This window comes from Lissotriton vulgaris, chromosome 4_1, assembly GCF_964263255.1.
Source record: "Lissotriton vulgaris chromosome 4_1, aLisVul1.2, whole genome shotgun sequence".
NCBI lineage: Eukaryota > Metazoa > Chordata > Amphibia > Caudata > Salamandridae > Lissotriton > Lissotriton vulgaris.
In genome coordinates this window covers 866,770,540-866,795,860 of record NC_141691.1, presented here as the reverse complement: position 1 = coordinate 866,795,860, position 25,321 = coordinate 866,770,540, and positions in this window count along the sequence as shown.

Genomic DNA, 25,321 nt, shown 5'->3' with positions numbered 1-25,321 from the left:
CGTGGGATCAAATTCTTAAACCCTGCATTTCTAGCTCTAAATTCATCACTTTAGGTGATTTTAATCATTATTTGGAGGGTTTTGAAACTAGTGATGTTAGTAACTTTCTAGAAATTATGAATAACGTTTGTTTTTCCCAATTGGTCAACCTCCCAACTCATTTGAAGGTCATACCAGAACTCTTGTGAACAATACTATCTTGGAGATAGGACTGGTCCTCCCACTGAATTGGTCACACCACTAAGTGATTACTTTTACCTTGAAATTGCGGTTGGAATATATGAGGGTGAAGGGCAAATCAATTTCTTTTAGAAGTTGGAATAAATTCTCCCAGTTAGAGTTGGAAAGGTCTTTAGATTGTAATTTGATATCTAAGTACGCTACAATCATTTGCACTTCAGATGCATTTAATACCTGGATATCCACAGCTATTGAACAATGGGCCCCACTTAAATTTAAGGTGGCCACCAGAGCCATGGTATCAGCTCCTTAGTTCTCTGATTAGCTAAAGGATCGCGGAGAACATTGCCATCAACAAGAGTGCAGATGGACACTGACCCGAACTGCAATAAAGAAAATTAAATACAAAGAAGTGTTGCAAAATACAAACAAGCTATTTTTGACACTAAATATGATTATTTTACTAAGAAGCTGGGTGCTGCAAGCAATACACCCAATGACCTGTTCAAACTGGTTAAGCAGCTCCAATCCCCCGCACTCTGCAATTCATGGAGAAAACACACAACTTGTGTAATAGGATTGCACACTATTCTGAAGAAAAATGTTAATCATATTCTTCTATTTTAAGGGAGATTAGTATGACTTTTCTCATGGCAAGGTCTTGGAGAATCCTCTGCTTAAGGAACCTCAGACCATTTTGTCTAACTTTTCTCCCATATCCTATATGCAAATTAAAGCTTGCTTTATGATTTTAAATCAGGCTCCCCAGTTGCTATGTGCACCCTCAAAGTACTTCAGCTGGTCCCTGAACTGATTGCTACATTCTAAGAGGCAGTCTACAGATAGATAATGTGTACAGGAGTTTATACACAAATTTGGGAAGAAGCCATTGTTATTCCTATCAAAAAGAAAAGGAACTCAATGATTTAAATAATCTGCAGCCTATTTTGCATATGCTTGCCCCGGAAAGATACATTATTCAGACTTTGGCTGAGTTTATTTCCACACAGAACCTGCTGGACCCTTCACAGAATGGTTTCCGTCGAGAACATTGAACGGAATCGTCCCTAGTTGCTGCGGCACACAAAATTAATTGTCAGGTAGACCAGGGTGGCACTGCCATTCTGGTCATGCTGGATATGTCAGCAGCATTTGACATCGTGACCCTCTCCTGCCTGGTACAATGTTTGTGGCAGGTGGGGGTGTGGGACTCAGCACTGGATTTACTGAGTTCTTTGCTCACAAATAGGACTCAGACAGTCAGTTGCAGGGATTTTACAGCTGAGCCCTTCAGCCTCCTGTGCATGGTCCCACATGGATCGTCGCTCTGTCCGATTTTATTTAATTTATATGTGGCACCATTGGCAACTCTGGTGAGGTCATTGCCTTCCAAGTGTTGTCATGTGCTGACAATACTCAGATTATTGTCTCTGTATCTGACAATATGATTTCTGTGGCAGAATGTGTTAAACTCTGCATGGTGAACATTGTGACCTAAGATCAAGGAAAACTGGCTGTAAATGAATTTGGAGAAGACTGAGATTCTGGTGTTTGGGCCTCAGCGTTCGATCTGGTCGGAGCTGGGGTGGCCAGTATCCTGTGACCCCCCAAGCTGTACCTGTTGCCTCTATTAAACATCTTTGATAAGGCACTCACTTTCGATAATCAGGTTAATAGGACTAACATTACTGGTTTTATCATTATTACAATCTTTACAAAATATTTACTTGTATTCCTGTGGAACATAGAACTACAGTGTTCATTGCATTAATTACCTTGACTACTGCTTATGCCCGTTACTTAATATAGCCTTATAGCACGCCGTAGAGGGCTTTACCGGCTATTAAAGGTCCTCTCCAGCGTTAAAGGCCCAAGCCGAAGGCGAGAGGGACTTTAATAGCCAGTATAGCCCAGCTACGAAGGGCTATAAGGCTATTGGAACCACTAGAGGGCAGAATGTTCTAACAAAAAAGAACAAAGCCTTATGGGAGTGTGAGGAGATTAGAATCCCCTCAGGCTCCGTGAAGCCTTTGTTCACAGCCAGGGCTGTGAACAAAGAAACATTGGAAAGTTGAATCAAAACGCTGTTGCCTATTTGATCCTGAGCATTTCCAAGTATCAGTCAGTGAGGGAGGGCTTGTGCTCTCTTCACTGGCTTCTGGTGAGGAAGCGGGTGACATTTAAAGTTTTACGCATGACCCATTGGGCCCTGCACCAGCAGGGATGTCTTGCCTGGAGGCTAGCTTTTCAATGGCGTTCTCCTAAACGGAAGCTGAGGTCCTCTTCATTGAAAAAGGTGATTGTTCCAAGGGTTCAAAAAAGTGAGATGTGGAGGCTGCACCTTTTTTGTTGGGCTGTCAAGTTGTGGAATACTCTCCCTATCCTTATTGCTAGTCTTACTGCCCATATGGCCTTCCATAAGATGCTGTCAACTTGGCTGTACTCCCTCCCATAATTGCTTTTCTTGTGACTGTTTCTTTCTGATAGCAGCGCCTTGACGCCTTAGACCATAGGGAGTTTATATATTCAAAATTCAAAAATTTAGGTAAACTATTCTTATTATGTGGATACAGCATGTTTTAAAGGCTTCTTTGAGGCCTTACATTTCAGAAAAAGTGGTCATTTCAGAAAACATTCTCTATATATGACATAACTGATTTGTTCCTCTCATAATAAAGTGTCACAGAATTGAAATCACACATACAAACACACTGGTAACACGGAGATGTCACAAATGAGACAACTTAATACATGGCTGCTATGAGAACCCTGTTAAAGATTATGATTAAATGCTATTTTATAATTTGGTAAATACAATTTCTAATTGAAAATCCATAGCAGTGTAAAATGTTAAATATGACATATTTAAAAGCATAACCATGCAGCTTTGAACAGATACAATGAGCAAAAGGTCTAAGGGATTTACCTCTAGTGCTCAAAGTAAATGCTTCTCAGCTTCACAGACTATGCTTCTCCTAGGACTGGAGAAAACTGAGCCTCCAGCTCCCAGAGACCTAACTACCCCCGTCATTGTCTCCACCGCCTCAAATCTGCTGGGTCAAACCATAGTAAAATGCAAGCAAACCAATACATTCAGCACAGGCTTCGATGCAAACCTATTCAGACCAAGGCGTTTGCTGTTCATTAACCAGTGTGACTGGCAAATAAAAACATATAGCATATCAACATATGCCTTTTTATATTCTGCACACCAATCATTACATAAAGTTTAGAAAATAATATATTGTTTATGCAAACACATACACTGTGCTTACAAACAAGGGTGTTATTCATGTGAACCATAACATGATGCATGCCAACTAGTACTTTACACATGCAAAACAATATGGTGAAGGTGAATGTGAAAATCAGTAGTCAAACATGAGAACCAACACAACATGCATGCAAATCAGCATGTACCATCTGAAAATTAATGGTTGAACATTTTTCCCAATATTATACAAACCAAAATTGGAAGATTACAAGAATAAACCAATACATCATTGATATGAGCCATAGTAATTTGTGAGCCAACCACTATAATACAAATGCAAATCAGTATGGTATTCATGCAAACCAGGCATTTAACCATGGGAACCGGTTTTGCATTAATGTAATCAGCAGGTAATGCTTTCAAACCAATAAACTGTCGAATATAACCATTATATTACAGATACAAGCAAGTATATTCCAATAGTGAACAAATGTATTACATATATATATATATACCATGCAGTTATGCAAGTGTCTCAGTACATTATGAATACACACCACTATGTACTGCTTTCAAAACAATAGGCTACCTAGTCTGTCGAGTAAATTTCATACACAAGCTACTACATAACATAAGTCAACCAATACATTATGAATCTACTCATTAAAATCACGAACCCATATGGTGAAAATATCCACAGGCATTTTTTCTTCTATATTCTTCAATGTGTCCACAAAGACATTCGCCACCTGCGTTTTGGGAATATTGTTATAAAAATGTCAAAAAAAACACTGTACCCTTTTCTCACCCATACTCACTGTTAGAATCTGGTAATGATCAGTCACACTTACAAGTTTCACATTAGTAACCCCTGCCACATTAGAGACATAATGCATAAACCCCCCTTATTTCGCCCTTGCTTGCTAATACAGGCTGGAGTGTTGAAGGTTTGAAAGTCATTTATATGGTTTTCTCCAATTACCCATGTTTCTGTGCAATGTGCATTCTCTTCCTTTCTCGCACGGGATATCAAGACCTAGTGCCAGATGTGGGTAATCCCAGTTTACCGACTCCTAAATACCGAATCATACCGATTCGGTATTTAAGAACAGGTAAATGGGATGTAGATAATTCTTCGTTAAAAATTACCGAATCGGTAAGTTTCGGCAAATACCGAATCGATATTTACCGATTCAGTAATTGACATTCATTCCTATTGGGCCTGGAGGCCCATAGGAATGAATGTCAATTACCGAATCGGTAAATACCGATTCGGTAAAAGGGGAAACATTGAAGGGTGGCAGGGTGTCACTTTGAAAAAAAGAAAAAAAAAACCCTGTTGCACCCCTCAATTGTGTATGGCTGCACATGTTGCAGACATACATGCCCTAAGGGCATGTATGTCTGCAACATGGCACTATTGAAAAAGCAAAAAAAATTATTTTTCCAAGGTTTTCATTATTTACCACCAACTTCTAGTTGGTGATAAATAACGAATCCTTAACTGAGGAATGCACTAACTTGAGTGCTCCCTACATCCTGGATTTGGTCATTTACCGAATAGGTATGTTAAGAGTTTGGTATTGTACAGAATCCTTAAATTACCGATTCGGTAAAATACTGAATCCTACATAAATGCCACCTACATCTAAAAAGCCCAATACCGGCCGGGAACGGCCGAAATTCGGTAATTTCGGCCGTTACCGACCAGTATTGGGCGACCTACATCTGGCCCCATATCCCTGTGCGTGCAAGATATCACCCGGTCCCTCCCTTGCTTTAAGCTTGGTCAATCTAGATCTTCCATTGACATTAGCGTGTCGAAGCGATTATGTAGTGGGACATTCCACGGTTTTGTTAGTTCAATATGGGGATCCCTTGCATACTTTTTAGTGGGGAGCCTAGGTAAAAATGGATAAGGGGTATAAAAGGCCCCTAGAGGTAAAACATTAATTTCATTGTAGTTATAAGATGCGTTCCCTGCCCTCGTAAGGATTGCACGGACGATCACAGGACTACTGAATCTGCCTGAAGGTTTTTTTGTTCCTTACCCAACCATTTGACCCGTCTTGCCATTTTAAAGTTTTCAAATAATGCATCGCTAAGACCACATTGTCTTCCTAGCCAGTGCAATGACTTGTTACGAAGTTCTTCTCACGTTTCATACTCTGGTGTCTGTATCACAGGGGCATTGGCCAGGATTACTATATAAGGTGTAGCTGCCGGGGTAAGTCAAGATAACCACACACTGGGGTCTCCGAAGTTAATCTCGACCTAATGGGAGGTGCCCCTATTCTGGTGTTGGATCTATTCTTTTCAACACCAGACCTATTTGGACCATTTTAAACTTGCAGTTTATTGCTGGGGGATAGGTCTTTGGGGTGACAATCTAGATGCAACGTACGTAGTATCTATTTTGGGAGTAGCTATGGATTTCGTGCTAGTAGACCCAATTGTGTCCCTGTCTGTGTATTCAATAGTGTGCCACTACCTTGCATATGCACCTTCCCTGTAGTAGTTCCATTAATTCCACTTAGATGCCCCTCCAGATTCGCCACTATATCTGTTAGTTTCCCCAGGGCTCCAACCGTACAGCTATACACTTCATCTACTCTCTTTGATATTTTTTCCAATACCAGGGTTTGTCCCTCAATTTACGTTATCAGAGAAGGTTTTCCTGTGCTAGCAGTAATTTTATGTGCAGATTGTTTCAGTAAAAATTGTTTGCCCAGGGTTTTCCTTTTCTTGGGTATCAAATTTTTTGTCCGACTCACTGGGCTCTTCCCTGCGGCTTCGCAAGTAATATACCCTCCGTCTTATCCGGGTTCTTACTACGTTTTGAGGGTGGTTGGAGGTCCTCGATTAGATCACTCACATTCATGTGATCAGAAATCTCCTGAATACACCCATTTTGGGAACACTAGGCAATATGGCTCTCACTAGTGGGGGAAGCAAGTTTAATCAATAAGCATGAGCCTTCCGTTAGCGTACCTCCCTTTTGTTAGCGTCTTCTCTACTGTATTAATATTTTCTTCTATGGCCCCCATACCACCAGTCAGATAGGTCAACACTGATGTTTGTCCCATTGATTTTAAGTCTGAGTTTGCCATAGTGGCTATGTGACCCATCTTCCTCATTTTCTCTACTTTTTCATAACACCCCCAAATGTTTAAAAGCTTACGCATACAGTTGTCCATAAATGTCCGACTCAGCTTAGAGGGGTTGACCGTCCCCTGCCTCTAACGGGCCCATCTTCACCCATGCTCTGACAGAGCATGTCCCGCGTTGTGTGACTGGCTCTGTGTTTTATAGCAAGGTCCAGGGGCCGGGCAGAAAGTGCTACGTGGTCTCAAGTCACCCAAGCAGGGACTATCCCTAAAGTGCAATGTGCGGTTTCCAAATCGTTGCAGAGTGGTCTCACCCCTTCCGTGACCAGCTCTGTGTTAAATAGCGAGGTCCAAGTGCCGGGCGGAAAGTGCTACGTGCTCTCCGGTTGCCCAAGCAAGGACTACCCATAAAGTTCAATGTGCGGTTTCCAAATCGTTGCAAAGCGGTCTTAAATTCAGGTCCTCTAATCTGTATGCAGTGTCAGATTGAGGGAGGGTACCGATGCGTCCTGCCGCTCCAATGGTTCACTGGGTTGGCTTTTAGCCTTAGAGATATGCTCACCTCGTGGCAGCGGTGAGAGTTGATCCTTGTGAGGGCGCTGTGAAGCGGCTCAGGCTGGGAATCTGCAACTACGCTACACCGCCTGTCACTAATTGAGTACTGGTGACAACGGAATCGCGGCTCACCTCAGCAGTGGAGAAGGCCAGTAACATACTTCACCCCGGGGCCGCAGATGTTTCTCTGGCAGGCCCACTATGTTGTAGCAATGAGCAGGCTTCGGTTCTTAATGTCTGACCCCTCACTTGTGATAGCTAATGCTGGATTGCATTAAAGATAAGGCGGGTGGTCCCGATATTCACTTTAAGATTGTCAAGCGTTCCCTTCCTCAAGTAGTTAAGTGTGTCATGGCGCCGGCCTGCTTTTGAATCCCGCACTCGGCGAAGAGTCACTGTTTTTGAAGTGTCAGGCAGGTATGTTCTTCGTTGGAACTCCGTCCGCCGCCACGTCGAATCTCCGCCGCCACCCGAGCCCCCAGTCAGTCAAAGGGGAGAGTTCTATTGAAGGCTTTGTGAGAGCGGGCCGCCTACTTTGCTTGCCCGGTCGAGGTCTCTCGTGGGCGCTGTCTCCGTTCAACAGACTACGTGGCTGCTCACTGGTGGAAGGCCATCACCTTCCTGTCTCTAATTCTCTGCCCGGCACCCCTTTACTGTTACACAAAAGTATCTGTTCTAAATAACATTTTTGTAAAGGATTACAGCAGATTGTGATTCAGAAATGTTGGTAATCTAGGATTGCATGTAGATAGAGAAGGAGGAGGTGGCTCATTAGGGAAGGTGCAATGGAAGAAAAAACTCTATTGCCACATCATAAACTTCAAGTCTGGGTTTTAATAAACTTTATTTCGGAAAGCAAAATATTGCTGCGCAGTGATATAGGGAAGAGTTTATTTTTAAGAAAAGAACAACAACTCTCTAGAAGCAATGAAGGACAAATTATAGGTACTTAAAGTTAGGGACTCCAGGACTTAGTAGAGTTTCCGCATATTTAATGAGCTGGTCATATTTCTTCAGGCTGAAGACAATGTATATTGCATAATTTTGAATACTTGACAACGTTTGCAGGGCATAGGCTGAAAGACCTTAAAATAATATAATTCCACTGTCCAGCTAAAACAAATTAGGGGTGAGAAATCTGGATGAGGAAATCCTAAGGCATTCAGAATATATTGCACCCCAGTGTTATTAGAAGAGGTCTTCAAACGTTTGTGTCCCTGGCCTCTGTATGGTAGCCCTCAATCAGGAGGTAATTCTGTAAATACTTAATTCCCAGTACATTCGGGTAGATTATTCAAGGCTGACTGAGGGAGGTGGTCTGTGCTAGAAATTTTGAACTGTGCAAACCACATCAATGACACTTATAACTTCAATATCCAGGCAGGGCTTTAACTTTGAAAAAGGAAAAATACTTTGTTACACACATAGCTAAATCCTATTCAGAAATATATTCAAGATTTTAGTGGTATTACCCATCCGGTATACCTCCTAAGAGGGTCTTGCAGAATTGCCAAATTGCACATCACTTAGGGGCCTGATTACGAGTTTGGCGATGTGGGAGAGGAACACCACACCGGCAGCCTGCACTGTCAAAGCTATATGACCACAGGCCCACCGTATTATAAGTTTCCTTGTGTCTGGTGTGCTTTTTTTGGTGGTCCTACATGTGTGCCTCTGAAATTGGACACTGCATTGGAAACACCAAAAGCAGTTCCTGCACGTAATGAACTGTAAGGTCCATGCCGCACAGGAACTTGGGGCATGCACCAAGAGAGGCATGCTTGCTGCCCTCCTGCAATTATCCCCATGCACATGGAAAACAGGAGGCCTTGTAGTTCGGGACCGCCAGCGTTTTCATGGAGTAAAGACCTCCATGACAACAATGGCGGTCCTGACACTCACAATATACATGGCGGTTCCGCAGCAGCACCACCAGCATATTGCTGTGCCCCTCACCGTCACACCACTGACAGGGAATGTCGGTTCCCTTTTGGTTGCAGTGGTGCAATGGCAGTCCAGCCACCTAAGTTGTAATTGGATGATTGTGCCGCTGGCGCGTAGGTGGCTGGACAACCACTGCCGCCCCCCTGCCAGACTTGTAATTAGGCCCCTAGACTAAAGATGTATCATGTGGACCATGAACCCCATACACCCTGCTGTTTCCCATCATGTGTGAAGTATAATATCTCAATGTGATCGTGTGTAGGCTTTAACCTAAAAAACAGCAAGCAATACACCAAAATAGGCCGGTGCAGAGCTTAGGCCTGTTGTGGCCTTCCCCGCGTTTGAAGCCGGGGGCTGGAGTATAGGCTGGGCCTGGACCGGCCCGGATGAACAAGACCGGAAGCGCCAGGTCTCGAGCCTGGGAGTTCCGCGGTGGTGCCCAGCTCGTTGGAGGGCTGTCTGCATGCACCATTGCTGATCCGAGTGCCAGCACCGGCTAGACCTTAGGCACGAGGGCAGTCATTCTGGACGGTTGTCCCGTGGGGCCGGAGGAGACACGAGCAGCCGGCCTCGCTGGAGCGGAGGGGACTCGAACCCTATTTGACTGTGTGGAGACCCGGATCAAGAGGGTGAGGAGGGCGAGGCCGGTGAAATTGAGGAGGGGGTGGGCTTCCCCCTTCTTCCCCCCCTGCCCGTGCTGCGACGTTCACAGACCCTGCACCGGGAGGTGGATGGCGTGGAGATGACCGCAACAAAGAGGGAAATGACCCAAGGGAGAGTAGAGGCACAGCTGATGATACAGGCCGCACCTTTGGGGATTGAGGGCCCCCTCCTCCCCCCCACAACCCATGATGGTGCGCCCTGATGGTATGGAAGTCTGACTCATCGCCAGACAATACTTGGAGAGCAAGTGGGTGGACCCGGGGTGGCTGAGAGTGGCTGCGAGGCCTCGACGCGTGGACTTGTCATTGGAGAGGGGCGGAGGACTCTTGTTACGGCGCCTTCGCTGAAAACAGCGCGGTGCCCTGTGCTTTGGTGAATCAGAGTCAGCGGAGCGGCGTGGGGAGGGGTTGTGCCCCACGGAATACCATATGTTATAGTGCCTGTGCTGGGCAGTACACACACAAAGAGAGTTGGACAATTCTTGACCTACCTGGCCATAGTCCAGAAAGGGCGAGGGCACTGGAGGGCCAGGATGGCCCGGCCGCTGTACAGCAGACCCAGGATGCAACGGAGGGAGGGTCTCTGTCGAGGGTTGCTGGGTTGAACTCTGCCGGAGGACAACAAACCAACAAACTGGACTTGATCCTGAAAGAGATTAGGGATTCAAGGTCGGCGATGGAGTCGCAACTGGGGGCCCTTACCACCAACCTATCGCTGCTTAAAGCAGAGCATAATAAACTGGCCGACAAGGTTAAGGATCAGGACTTTGCGGTGGCAGACTTCACCCCGACGGTGGCAGACGATTCTAACTCTATCCAGCAGTTGCAGCAGCAGGTTGCCTCCTTGATGGACCGCGTGGAGGATGTGGAAGGTTGCAATCGACGCAATGACATCCGCGTCATTGGCCTTCCGTAGCGCTGTGAGGGGACCCATGCAGCGGACTTCATGGAGCAATGGTTTCGGGACCACATCACCGCGGACGGCCTGTCCTCACACTTCTGTGTGGAAAGAGCACACCGCATCCCCACTGGAAGCCCTAGACCGGGTCGCCCGCCTTGCGGATTGTAAGGATACTAAACTACTGGAACAGGGATGTTCTTCTGCAAAAGGCGAGAGAGAAATCCCTTATACAATATGAGAACCGTCGTATATCTCTATACCCGGACTATACTAATGTGGTACAAAAACAACGATCATCATACCTGGAGGTGAAAAAGAAACTCCAAAAGGCTAAGCTGAAGTATGCGTTACTGTTCCCAGCTCGACTAAGGATCGTGTATGACAAAAAACGCACTTCTTTGAAAGCCCCAATGATGTAGATGAGTGGCTGGAAGTGATGGGCATCGACAGCAGCCAAGAGGCGACTCAGGACACATCCGCTGGCGGATCCAGGAGAGGTTCGGGACAAACCGACGGAGACTCCCCTGTCTCAGAGAGGAGATCAGGAAAAAGCGGATCGTCGCTGGAACAGCAGAAGGAAGACCAGCTGGGAGCCATTGCAATGGTGGGCAACTTTGGGAAGATCAGGAGAAGATTAGCACGGACACAGACGACAGCATGATTCACTCTGCTTCGGACCACAGCAAGATTTCATTTCCAACTGTCACACCCAGAGCGGCAGACGATATGCTGGACAACTGAGAGGGCATATGGCCCGGCCTGGAGCAGATAGACCACTTGAAGATTTTTGGTATCCTTTTTGTGACACCTGGTTGATGCTAGTAACTCTGGTATGCGGGGAGGAACCGGGGGGACCGGGGAACTATCTTTATCTTGCTCTCATGGGACGGGACCTAGAGAGGGCTCGATTCACTGCTGAGTGGGAGCTGGGGCGGGACCACCTTGGTTTGTTGCACCCCGACAGATCTTTATGTCCCCCTGTTAGGGTCCTCCAGAAGGTAACCAAGAATGAGCTCCTGATTATAGTACCCCTAGGTTGGCGTACCGTTGAGCCAGCTGCACCCGGTTGGACAGTTAGGATGAATGGCATAGTGATTGAGCAACCCCCCACTGGCGTTTGCACTTGTGTTTGGATTGTTATGTTCATGATTTTCTTGTTCGGCTTAGCAATGTTATTATGCTGCGCAAAGTTAGTTCTGTCTTTGGAAGGGAAAGAGTATGTCTCCTGGTTGCCATTTACATTATGTTATAAGAAGGGTATAGTAACACTCCGAGATCAAACCGAAGGTGATTATGGCTGACATACTAGGGTCCTATAAATTGGCTACCTGGAATATGCGTGGGCTTGGTGCAATACAAAAGAGACACCGGATCCATGCGTTTTTACTGCGACACCATACACAGATTACATTCCTGCAGAAATCTCACCTAACAGTATCCGAGGCTCATACACTGAGGACGAGGTGGAGGGGTTCTATTTGATCCACGTCCTACTCCGCCTTTTCCAGGGGAGCGACCATATGGGTCCATCACGGGACACCCTTTGTAGAGATAGAGAGGAAGGTGGATGATCAGGGAAGGTATATCATAGTGAAAGGTACACTAGATGGCACAATACTGGTTCTTGGCAGCATCTATGCCCCGAATTTTGACCATGATACATTTCTTTGTAAAGTGGGACGGGCATTATCAGACTGGGTGGATATCCCCTGCATTCTGGGCGGTGATTGGAACATGGTGCTAGATGTGGGCCTGGATAGGTCGCACCCCCCTCTCCAGATGACTGGGGTAACTATATTGGCTGAGACGTTTAAGGCCTGGGCTGCGGGCTGGGAACTAGTGGACATCTGGCGTGAATTAAATCCGACCCACCAGGAGTATTCCTATTATTCCCCAATACACAACTTACACACCCAAATTGATAGATTTTTGTGTTATAGATCCCTAATGGCCAAGATTAGTACCTCGGAATACTTAGCCAAAGCTTTCCCTGATCATAGACCTCTGACACTTGGCCTCCTCTGGGGTAGGGTGCCGTCCCCGGTGCCCACCTGGAGACTTAATCCATTGCTTTTGGAGGATTCCCCCTTTCGTACATCCCTGTCTGATACTTTAAACAATTATTTTCTTGAAAATTGGGACTCCGCATAATCCAACTTAGTGGTATGGGATGCAATTAATGTAGTAGTGCGAGGTGCCGCTATTGGTCAACTGGTGGGGGCCCGACAGGAAATCCATAGGAGACTCTGTGAAGTCAAGAACCGACTGAAAATGTTGGAGGGGGAGGCAAGTGTAGGCCCAGGAAAGCAGGGAGAACTGCAAGCAGGAAATATAGATCATGCAGATTTATTAGAAACATTGAGGACCATTGACCATAAAGATTATTTATGCCGTCAACATGCCGAAGCCGACAGGTCGGGCGCCTTATTGGCCTGACTGGTACGGGATACCCCGGACCCCCCATTGATTACACAGATCCGTGACAGGTCGGGCGGCATAGTACATACGCAGTCCGAGATCAATAGGGTAATCCAGGATCATTTGCAAGCGGTATATGGACCTTTCCCCACAGACATACCCAGATCGACTTGTGGGGTTCCTTCAGGATCTGCCCTTCCCGTCCCTATCACATGATGTACAAAAGGAGGTTGATGGCCCCATCACACAACAGAAAATCCGTTCCGTTTCTGGTCCCTTAATCGAAATAAGACACTGGGCATGAATGGGCTCCCAGTAGAGTTTTACCAGACATACTCCGAAACCCTGGTGCCCATCCTTGAAAAGGTATATAAGACGTCATTTGAGGAAGGTCACCTAACCGTATCAACGATGCAAGCCCTGGTCACATCCATACCAAAACCTGGAAGAGGTACGCCCGAACTGACTAATTATAGGCCCCTCTCAATGCTCTCAACAGAGTACAAGATACTCAGTAAGGCCATTGCCCTAAGGATACAACCACATCTCCCCGCCCTGGTATACCCGGACCAATGCGGTTTCCTCCCAGGTAGGAGTACGCCCCAGAACACGCGGAGACTTCATGCTCTTATGACAGCCTCACCGCAAGACCTCCCCCATGCTAGCTGTATAGCACTAGACGTCAAGCAAGCGTTCGACTCTCTGGCATGGACGTTTATGTTTGAAGTCTTGCGGCGCTTCAGTTTCCCAGATTCCTTATTAAAATGGGTGCGACTATTATACACAGATCCCTCGGCCCGAGCTCGTACAGGCCGGCACATTTCAGATAGCTATCCAGTATACAGAGGTACCTGGCAGGGATGCCCCCTATTGCCCATTTTGTTTGTCATACCACTAGAGCCCTTAGGTATAGCCCTTCGGGCTCGTGAGGAACGGATGGGTATTTCAATTGGAGGGACACACAACCTGATATCTATTTACGCTGACAATATCTTATTGTACCTTCGTGATTTAGAAGACGATCACTAGGCTGTAGCTGACATTTTTAACTGGTTCGAGGAAGTGTCTGGCCTAGCCATTAACCCTGGAAAGTCTACTGGCTTTAACTTCAGAGATTTCCAACACCCTCCTCTCATCCAATTTGGGAGATATCAGATCCCTGTAGCCCAGATCACGTTCAAATATCTGGGTATATAAGTATATAGAACGCCCGAAGACCAGATTAAGGGCAATGTTAGAAGAGCCATCACTAGCCTGCTCAGAAGTGTAGGGTTCTTGACGTCCTTGCCACTGTCCGTCATGGGTAGAATCGCCGTCTCAAAGATGGTAATGTTCCCCGCATGCTATATTATTTTGTTAATTTGCTGGTCATCCTCCCACAACAGATATTCAATACATTGAATACGATATTGATAACCCTCATTTGGGGGTCCGGGCTGAGATGTATCAGTCTCCGAAAGCTTCAACTAGGGACTAGACTGGGGGGCCTCAGGGTGCCAGACCTGCGTGGATATTACTATGCCAGTCAGCTCCAGTGGCTGGCGCGATGGGTAGCTGGCAGGACTCTGCATGAGATTAATTTTACGGCAGACCGACTAGCATGTGGAGAGTTGCATTCTCTGTTATTGCCCAGGACCAGAGTTCCTCCGGATTGCCATCCTCTCCTGCGCACAGCCCTGTTGTGCTGGAGGAAGGCACTTGCATATACGGTTATCACCGTGCCCTTCGCAGGGAACGTTCCTTTGTTAGGCATTCCAACACCGCAGGGTAGACTTAGTCAGCGTAGGCTACGTCCCTGGACAGAAGCTGGGGTGGAGGATGTGGGGGCCTTTTTTGGGGATGATGCCTTATTGGATCATGACTCCTTCCTGAAAGCCATGGGGATTCCCCATAGGTTATAACTACTACACGCTACAGTATCACACTACATAAGACACACCTGGGCTCCAAAGAGGCTTAAACCTGTGCAACACAAATTGGTTCACTTACTCTACTATATGGGGGCAGGTGGCCATTTAGTGCGGTGGCTATACACTGGGATTAGAGAGCATGCAGCTACTCCACTCACCACACTTAGAGACACCAGGGCACAGGACACAGGAGAGGTTCTATCGGATAGGTTCTGGCAAGTTGTTCTTGAACATCCCAGGAAGGTGTCCAGGAACCTTAAATTTAAAACAACAAGGTTATGGTTTTGCATAGGGCGTACCTTAGCCCCCAAAGGCTGCATAGCATGTTCCCGGACTCTCCCCACAATTGCCCTGGCTGTAAGGAGGACGAGGCTGGCCTTCTCCATATGCTATGGGCATGCCCGTGACTACGAAGTTACTGGGGGGGAATTTGCCATATACTGCGCATAGTCACTGCCCTGCTGGTGCCAGAGGATGCTCTGTATTGCTTGCTGGGGCATCGTAAACGTCTTAAACAACATAGGGCTAAATTAAAACTCTTAGACCTGGCTCTGTTATTTGCAATCAGAGTTTTAACAATGAGATGAAAGTCCCGCAGACCTCCTGGAATATCAGTGTGGCAATCTGACCTGTTGAGATGGGGTAGGGCAGAGGGTGCGGTCTTGAGACGGGAAGAGGAGAGAGCACAACGGAAGCATCCAGTCACACAAGACTGGGAAATTATGCTGTTAGAACTAGAAGAGATGGAATTGTCACCAACGCAGGCATATGGGATGTAAATGAAGAAGAATACAGTGAGTGTTGGTGCGCGCAATATAGGAGCACAAGACCCCACAAACGCGCAGGTTTTGTCTTTGGTAAGTTTTCACAATATATCAAGTTAGCTCAATATCATTGTTAAGAAGTGTTAGTCTTTGGATTTAGTATGACCAGGAGACGTAAAGGACAGGGGTGGGGGTTGAGGGCGGAGGGACGGATCAAGGGATCGGCCTATTATAATTTCAGTGATATTAGGCTTGTTGGAAACATGGTGTATTGCATAATGATGATAACGCAGTCGATGCTGTCACATAACATACCTGAAAAGACGATGAGATATTATGCTTTTCTGCTTTTCCTTAAGATATGGTAATTGTCATGCCGCTACTACTAAAGGCTGATGTGGTTATGTTGGGGAGAAAAAGCTAAAATGACTGTATTATGTATTAAGTGAAGGTGTTATGCTGTATGACATACTGCGCAGTCGAAAATAAAGAGTTAATTATTTTTTTTAAATCATTTGGACAGAGAGAAAGCAGAGACTAAGCATGGGGTATTTATTTAATGACTTTTATTTCACAGAGGTGAAGAAAAGGCCAAAAATATCCTTTGTAGATAGAGTACCTAATGGTTATGGGTACTCTGAGTTAATGCATTGTGAATTTAAAATAAGGACTGCATGCTGTGCTACGACCATGATGGACAACTCTGTATGCAATATAGAATCTCTGACATTCTCCCCCGATGAACCATTGGGTAGGATTAGGTGCAGAGTCTCTGGTAGATTAACAGGTAAAGAACCAATGAGAATACAATAACGATTTTTTGCCTATACCGGGATGTGGATTCGCCTTCACATCCTAATGTTCTGTCCACAAATGAGACCAGGTCAAGCCTTGTCCTTCAAACAAGCCATCACCTTCTTCTAAAGACACTCCCCTGTTTCTTTGTCCTGAGACTTTTATAACATTGGTGATTATAATGTCTATTATTTTCATAAAACATGTCACTCAAATTATGGTCAGCCATTAGTGGTATTCCCTGTGTGGATTTATTTTAAAATGTTTCAAAATGTCTAATAAATACTTGACAAAAATATGGAGTCCGCTGCACTCTGTAGTAATTGTGGCAGTCTTAGCAATAATCAATAAAGTTCAATCATTTAGGGTGCTCAGGGTGAACCCTTTTCTGTCCGGGTGGGGCAAATAATCAGAGTTGGAAGAAGGACCTTACGGGCGTAAGGTGAGAAACCTGAGCACACCTCTGTGCTATGTAAATGCAAGTTACACAATGGTGTTCAAAAGTTCAAAGTTTTATTCGCTTTGTGATTTAGTAAATGTGATTCATCCTTCTGAATCAAAAAGTATTCTTTTGGGTAAAGATTATATGAATTAAGCATTGCTTGATCATTCTAAAATCACAAAAGTTCAATACATTGTAGTTTTTAATATGAACAACATGAGTCAATATCCCCGATGCATTTTGAGCTAAGGAGCTCTTCTTCAGGGGGTCAATGTGTTCTAGGAAAAAGGAGGAAAGTCCGAGGTTACTGATCGGGTCCTGAGTTTTATAAAAGTGGTCAGATTGGTGCCGCTCGCAAGCCGTACCTAGTGTGGAAGCTTTTCTTGGGGACTTTCCTGCCTCTATCCATGGACTGCCACTGAAGACTCTGGGCAAAAGCCGACCAAGCCGACCAAGGGCGAAGCAACATCACCTGCAGGGGTCGGGACTGCGAGACCCATCATTCTCAGCACTTATCCAACTCAGCGCAGCTGGTGTCTCTTCCCGCCCCCTGCTCTCCCACAGGCTATTTACGGCTCACGGCCCCCACTCCGGGTAGCCGCTCGCAAGCCTTTCCTAGTGTGGAAGCTTTTCTTGGGGACTTTCCTGCCTCTATCCACGGACTGCCACTGAAGACTCTGGGCAAAAGCAGACCAAGCCGCCAAGGGCGAAGCAACCTCAGCGGCAGGGGTCGGGACAGCGAGACCCAGCATTGTCAGCGCTTATCCATCTCAGCGCAGCTGGTGTCTTTTCCTGCCCCCAACTCCCCCTACTTAGCCACACCCTCTCCCGCAGACCGCGGAACGCACGCGGGACGGAGCACAGGGCGAAGCCCGGGCAAAGGGCGGGCCGTTTGAGGCAGTTCGAGAACGGACGAGACAGGGATCGGGCTACCCCCTTTGGCTTCTCTCGTTCACCTTCAAGCCAGCCTCTTTCTGCTAAAGTGTAAGGATTATGGCAACCGGAGAAACAAGGAGAAAAAGCACGCTGGTAGCCGGTCCTACAAAAGGTACTTTGGACACATATTTTGTTAAAACTGGGGCTCTCCTGATTGATGAAATCACTGTATTGGAAAGGCGTATATCCCAAGAAATAGAATGGGTAAGAAGATCTTCCATGGGTGCCATAGCACAAGCAAGGACTTCTGAAAACAGACTGGATCGTATAGAGTCAGACAGAGGTGAAAATGGGGACAATGAGGTGGTAGTTATGTCACATGTAGTTAATTCTTCCTCTCATACAGGATAAGGAAATTAGAGGCCCTGAAGAGTCAAGTCAATTAACTCCACCTGGGATTCAAATACAACCTAGTTTACCATCCCCTGTTGCTAATGTTGTTATTTATTGAAAGTGCTAATGTTAGAGATAGCCGTTTAAAACAAGGTGATAGGGAAGGAGCTATACCGAAAAGGAAAAGAGGGACCCAAAACCTAGGAGGCCGTAAGGCAAAAGTTGCAAAGCATAACCCCATAGTGGAGGCTAATAGCTCAGAAAACGGTAATTCTGCACTTACCCTACTAGAAAAAACTCACACATTACCCCTAGAGAACCCACCTGCTCGGGTAATAGAGCAGGTAAATCCCAGTCCCAGTTTGAATATAGGTGGCGAAATTACTATCGCTAATATTGGTGCTCTTATGAGGTCATTGTTAAGCCCCCTAGAAGCTCGCTTAAGAAAGATCGAAGCTAGGCTATCGATCATAGAAAAAACAATGGTGCGTCTAGCTGATGGTCTTAAAACAGATAACAAGGTGGATAGCGACGGGGCTCAACCTAAGAACAAGAGGGGTATATCAGCTCCCCCAATGAAGGATGCTAGTTTAGTTCCTAATACTTTACAATCACAGCTGCTCCCAACGCACTCTCTAATTCCACAGTCTATCGAGGGCGATGTTACATCTATTTATCCTGAGAATAATATTGTAGTCACTCAGGGAGCGCCAATCACCGCTAAAAAGTTTAGGCCTGTGAACCTGCCTCCCCAGGCAAGCCCATTTATAGTTATTTTGGCTGGTGTCCCGGAGTTAAAACCTGACACTAAAGAATCTGTTGCCTCTTTAAAGAACAAGGTGGTCAATTGGCTTACCATAAATAGATCTCTCCCTCAAGGAATAACAAGTGAGGTACTTATGGTAAGAAGAGTCCCCTGGTTGGGCAACACAAGGAAATCAATTAATGGGGATTGTGTCCTGATTCATTTCAGGGAACCCAGGACCGTCTCTTACATACATGTATGGTCGTACTGTGATCAAGGACATCTATCCAGTCCCTACCCCTATCCTTTTTTTACCCACCCCTGAGTTATGCACATAAGGAGGAGGGTTGGGAGATAGTCCCCATGAGAGGGGGTGGATGGTGAGGCAGAGAGGGCGGAGAATCTTACCTTCACAGAGTCCAGCAGCAGCCCGGCCACTCTACAACATTCAATAGGTTTAGCTGTATGGATATGATCGATTGACATTCCTCGTCTAGGAGGGGGGTGGCCCATTACCGATCAAGGGGTATTAAGGCGGGAATAACTATCCCCTATAGCCACTGCACTGATCAAAAGCTGGGAATCGCAATCCATGCTCAACCACACTTCACAAAGGAGGGCCAAATGACCACAGTAGGGCCACCTCTCAGCAACAGGGAACTCACAGCCAACCAAGGGGAACCAGATCAAAATGTTACATATCGTCGATTAGCTTAACCGAAGTGGGAATTATCCCAACTCCTATAGGGAATCCCAGACCACTGTCACTAAAGATCTTATCTTGGAATTTGGATGGCTTGGGAAACAAGCTGATTCAGAAAAGGGGGGTGGTGATGAACAGAGTGTCTGAATTAAGCAGACCACTCTTACCCAGTCCAAAGATCAGGGCTTGATCCATCACCGTTATTTAGCTCACTGCACCATCCCAGCTCAGAACCTGGCTATATGCAAATCAGTTTGTCCCTGGCCCAGTGCATCATGGGAACAGGGCAGACTAAACTACCAAGCCAATTCTTCACCAGAAAGGAGACAAGCTGGATTGTCAATGCTGGAGTTCATTTATAGACTGTAAAGACATCTGTCTGTTCCAAGAAACCTGGGCGAGAGAGGAATACTCTCGCCCAGGTTTTGCAGCATTTTTCACTCTTGCCAGTTGGGAGGGGGTAGGGGGCGTCCTTCTGGAGGTCTTGCAATCTGGGTGGCTTCCCACCTGGGATGCAAGGCCACACCCCTCCCTACAGGTTCTGGGGATATCTCATGTGTCCTGCTGAAATGGCCGAATTCTAGCAAACTTGCTGTGGTAAATGTTTACTCTAGGCCGGTAAACATAACCCGGGAATCAAATACCATTGAGGAACTTTCCGTCTTCCTGAGTGGTCTACCCCAGGGCACACCCTTCCTGGTTGGTGGGGACTTGAATTGTCACTTCGAGCCTCTCTCAGGACTACTGGACGGGTCATAATTAGAGGAGGATGCGTTGTGGTTAGTACCTCCTACGCTGGCCCCTCCGCCCTGAGCATGGACACCCTTGGCTGTACAGATCACTGCCCTAACCCTCAAGCACAGTGTGAGGGCTTGCAATGGACGCACAACTTCTGACATTCCCCCCAAATATACATTCAACAAAGTGGGAAGGGAGTCAAGATTGGATTACATCTTAGTGCAATTGTCCTGTTGGTCGTACATCAAAGATTTCAGGGTGATACCTAGGGAGGACAGCGATCACAATGCGCTTGAATTAGAACTTGTGCTCCCTGGAATAGATGAAAATGGGGCTGGTGACGATGTGCCCGTCGTAGGGTTGGCCTTGGCGAACAATAGACGGAGAGTGAAGTGGGAAAAACTAGCCACTAACCCAGAGAAGGTTTCAGGGCTGTATACTCGTGTCATCCCTATGCTTGAAAAGGTGAGCGTATTGGTGGAGCAACCCAACGCCCTCAAAACACATGAAGAATTGTGGTCGGCACATGAGGACCTTATCAAGTCCATGGCCAAACTTCTTTTCTCTATAGGAAAGACAGGGGGTGGCTGCCTTAATCGCTCCACCTGGTATAATGCTGCATGCCGAAAGGCTAAATTAGATCTGTTGACTTCCATTAAGGAAGGTAAAAACAGTGTTGTGATACAGGCCAGGAGAAGGGATTACAAGCGGCTGGTTACCCATGCCAAGATTGAATGGGACCATGAGAAATGGGAGAACCTTACCACCTCACTAGCTGTCAGGGACCCGTAAATTCTGGCGAATAGTAAACACGGGGTCCGAGGAGTTAGCTTCGGCCAGCGAACCTAACATTTCAGCCAAGGTCTGGCAAGATCATTATCGGTCTCTTTATATGGATGGAGACGGAGCCCCAACTTATGCACTGCCTATTATTGGCATGCAGCTAGAGGGGGATCTTTTTACAGAGACGGAGGTACGAGCTGCCATTTCCGGACTGGCATCAGGCAAAGGGCCTGGTCTAGATGGGCTCCCGAGCGATCTCTTTAAACAAGAGCCATATGTTTGGCCCCCCCTACCTGCTGACGATCTTCAATGCCGTCCTGAGGGGCAATGAGGTGCCCTGTACTTGGCTGGGTGCAGAGATTGTTCCTATATTTAAAAGGGTTCACCTCTGCTCCCAGCCAACTACAGGCCCATCAGCCTCATAGATGTTTCACAAAAACTATTTGGCAGGCTGATATTAGATCGCCTCCAAAATTGGATGGAAGAAGTTTCCATTTTGAGCCCCTATCAGGCGGGATTTAGAAGGAAGGTCTCAACTACGGACTAGATCTTCCGTCTGAATCTGTTGTTCTGGAAAAACTGCAATCATCGAGGGCGGCAGCTTATACACTGTCTTCGCGGACTTGCGCGCCGCCTTCGATTTGGTGCCAAGATTTAGATTGTGGTCCGTGTTGGCGGAGCTGGGTATTCCCACTGATATTCTGTCCATCTTGATAAGACTCCATCAAGAAAACTTTGACGTGTCCGGTGTAGTAGGAATGGGATGCTCTCAGGAAGATTCCCAGTTGACAGGGGGGTGAGACAGGGTTGCGTGCTTGCACCTACCCTGTTCTGCCTCTTTGTCAATGGGGTAATCGCCCATTTGACCAGGATGGGTGACATTGACGCCGCCAAGGCTCAACGGCAGCAGGGTGCCGGCGATTATGTTCGCGGACGACACACTGCTGTTGTCAAAATCCCCCATGGGAATACAAAGGGGTCTTGGATTGGTTTTTGATCTTTTGTGTGGAGCGGGGGCTGGAGATTAATGCCCTGAAGGCCAAATATATGATTCTCAGCCCCCCACCCTCAACACGCCCTAACCCCACTATAGGCACGTGGAGACTACAGAGGGTTCTCACTTTTGAGTACGTAGGGGTGACCATTAACCAAAACATGACCTGGGAAACACACCGGACAAAGGCCAACATGAAATTGGTGCAGCTAACGGGTGGTATCTGTAGGATATCAAATAGATCAACTTATAAACCCCTTGGCCCAGTGCTTCAAATTTACAAAATGCAGGGGAGGGGGGTAGTCACATATGGAGGGGAACTGTGGGGACACACATATGCGCAAAACCTGATGACTACGGAAAATAAATTCATTAGGCAGTTGGTAGCTTTACCCCCAAGTACCCCGCTTCTCCCGCTAAGATTAGACCTGGGTCTTAGACCAATTGCAGAAGAACTGGGTTTAAAGCCAATAACTTTCTGGCGACGAATCTGGAGCACGCCAGAGCTCGTGAGCTACAGGATGGAGTTACAAGAGATCCTATGCTTACCAAATATAATGAACATTCCCTGGCTAAAATATATAAAAAGGACATGTGAGAGCCTTGGAAGGCCAGAATTATGGTCAGATCCTACAAACGCCTGCAGTAGGGTCTCACAAAAACTCCTAGAACATGTTTTTAGTTCTGCTGGTGGCATTGTGACTTCCAAAAGGTCCTGCCTCTTGCCCGCAAATGTGGAGCGGCTCACCATGATAAAGATGAACCGGCACTTCATACCACCAGATTTCAAAGTACGAGAATGCACGCAGGAAGAAGAGGGCACCGACCTACCTGAGGGAAGTTTTCCTCAGTTACCAGAAGTACTACCGACTCAATTTGCAGAGTTTGTGGACGAGTTCTACTTCCCTGACAGCGAGTTCTGAAAATGAGTCAATGAATCACTAACTTTATTTTTTGTCCTTATTCACTTTTATTCCTGTGTGTCTGTCTTTCTTTGTTTAGCAAGTGCTTGATCACAATCACAACAAAACTGTAATCACCCAATCACAACAAAAAGCCCATCAGCAGAACTGTCTTGATTTTGATGCCGCAGCATTTCTCCGGTTCACAAGTTGACAAGAACTCAGTCCTGGTCGTCTATCCTCCTCCTCCAGACTCACCCTATCCATTTCCAATAATGCTGATGCCTGGATTCCGCACAATGAAGAAACATACGTTGACAAGTCACCTAAAGAGGGACTGGAAGTAGTGAGTCCTCATTTAAATACATTTTGCTAAGTGTGGCTTTTTTCCCGGATTTGCTTTTTGGCTTTTGGGGGTGTCAAACTTGTTTGCGCCTGGGTTTACGGGTCTTGGCTGGGCCATTGCTGGCAAGGTCTATTAAGGGATGAACTTGGTTAGGAGGAAATGGGAGGTGAAAACATTTCTAATGTTGATTGCTTTTGTTTTGCAGAAAATCCACGCCTGGAAACTCCAGTTGGGGCCCTGCTGCAGAACGCTTTAGGACACTGTGAATTCCAGGTGGAGCCAGCCCTGAAACACAAATTACAGGTAAGATAAGCGTTTGGATGGGAGGTAGTATAATGGAGTATTAGGAGTGGCAAGAGAGTGACAGTGGTACTAGTAAAGTCCTAGGACTCTTGAATTAACTTACTCTGTGACAGGCATTTACTTTGGAAAACATTTGGCCAATTACACGTGAACGTTTAGGCGTTATTGCTCGCTTGCCTGTCATAGGGTTGCTGTCTGTGGGGCTTCTAGGTTTTTGGGTGTGGGTTTTGGGGTCTGTGAGCACCGCTGCCACATTTCTAATGTTGATTGCTTTTGTTTTGCAGAAAATCCACGCCGGGAAACTCCAGTTGGGGCCCTGCTGCAGAACGCTTTAGGACACTGTGAATTCCAGGTGGAGCCAGCCCTCAAACACAAATTACAGGTAAGATAAGCGTTTGGATGGGAGGTAGTATAATGGAGTATTAGGAGTGGCGAGAGAGTGACAGTGGTACTAGTAAAGTCCTAGGACTCTTGAATTAACTTACTCTGTGACAGGCATTTACTTTGGAAAACATTTGGCCAATTACACATGAACGTTTAGGCGTTATTGCTCGCTTGCCTGTCATAGGGTTGCTGTCTGTGGGGCTTCTAGGTTTTTGGGTGTGGGTTTTGGGGTCTGTGAGCACCGCTGCCACATTTCTAATGTTGATTGCTTTTGTTTTGCAGAAAATCCACGCCGGGAAACTCCAGTTGGGGCCCTGCTGCAGAACGCTTTAGGACACTGTGAATTCCAGGTGGAGCCAGCCCTCAAACACAAATTACAGGTAAGATAAGCGTTTGGATGGGAGGTAGTATAATGGAGTATTAGGAGTGGCAAGAGAGTGACAGTGGTACTAGTAAAGTCCTAGGACTCTTGAATTAACATACTCTGTGACAGGCATTTACTTTGGAAAACATTTGGCCAATTACATGTGAACGTTTAGGCGTTATTGCTCGCTTGCCTGTCATAGGGTTGCTGTCTGTGGGGCTTCTAGGTTTTTGGGTGTGGGTTTTGGGGTCTGTGAGCACCGCTGCCACATTTCTAATGTTGATTGCTTTTGTTTTGCAGAAAATCGACGCCGGGAAACTCCAGTTGGGGCCCTGCTGCAGAACGCTTTAGGACACTGTGAATTCCAGGTGGAGCCAGCCCTCAAACACAAATTACAGGTAAGATAAGCGTTTGGATGGGAGGTAGTATAATGGAGTACTAGGAGTGGCGAGAGAGTGACAGTGGTACTAGTAAAGTCCTAGGACTCTTGAATTAACTTACTCTGTGACAGGCATTTACTTTGGAAAACATTTGGCCAATTACACGTGAACGTTTAGGCGTTATTGCTCGCTTGCCTGTCATAGGGTTGCTGTCTGTGGGGCTTCTAGGCTTTAGGTTTTTACAAAGTAGATTTAAGAATGTTAGATTACACCACTCAGTAGTATTTGGTCTAGGAATGAAGAAATGTGAAAACAACAGAAAAAGTAATTGACTGTCTAATCTAAAATATAAATGTCCCTCCTTCCAGGGAAGGCTGTTGTCTTGCTGCACTTTTTTGTCACAATTGATGAATGCTTGCTTAATTTTAACACACACCATTTTTCTCTGAACAGACAGAAGCTGGACTTCTAAGGACAAGAGCAACATCAACTTCAAACCAGGTGAAAGCTCGGCTCGA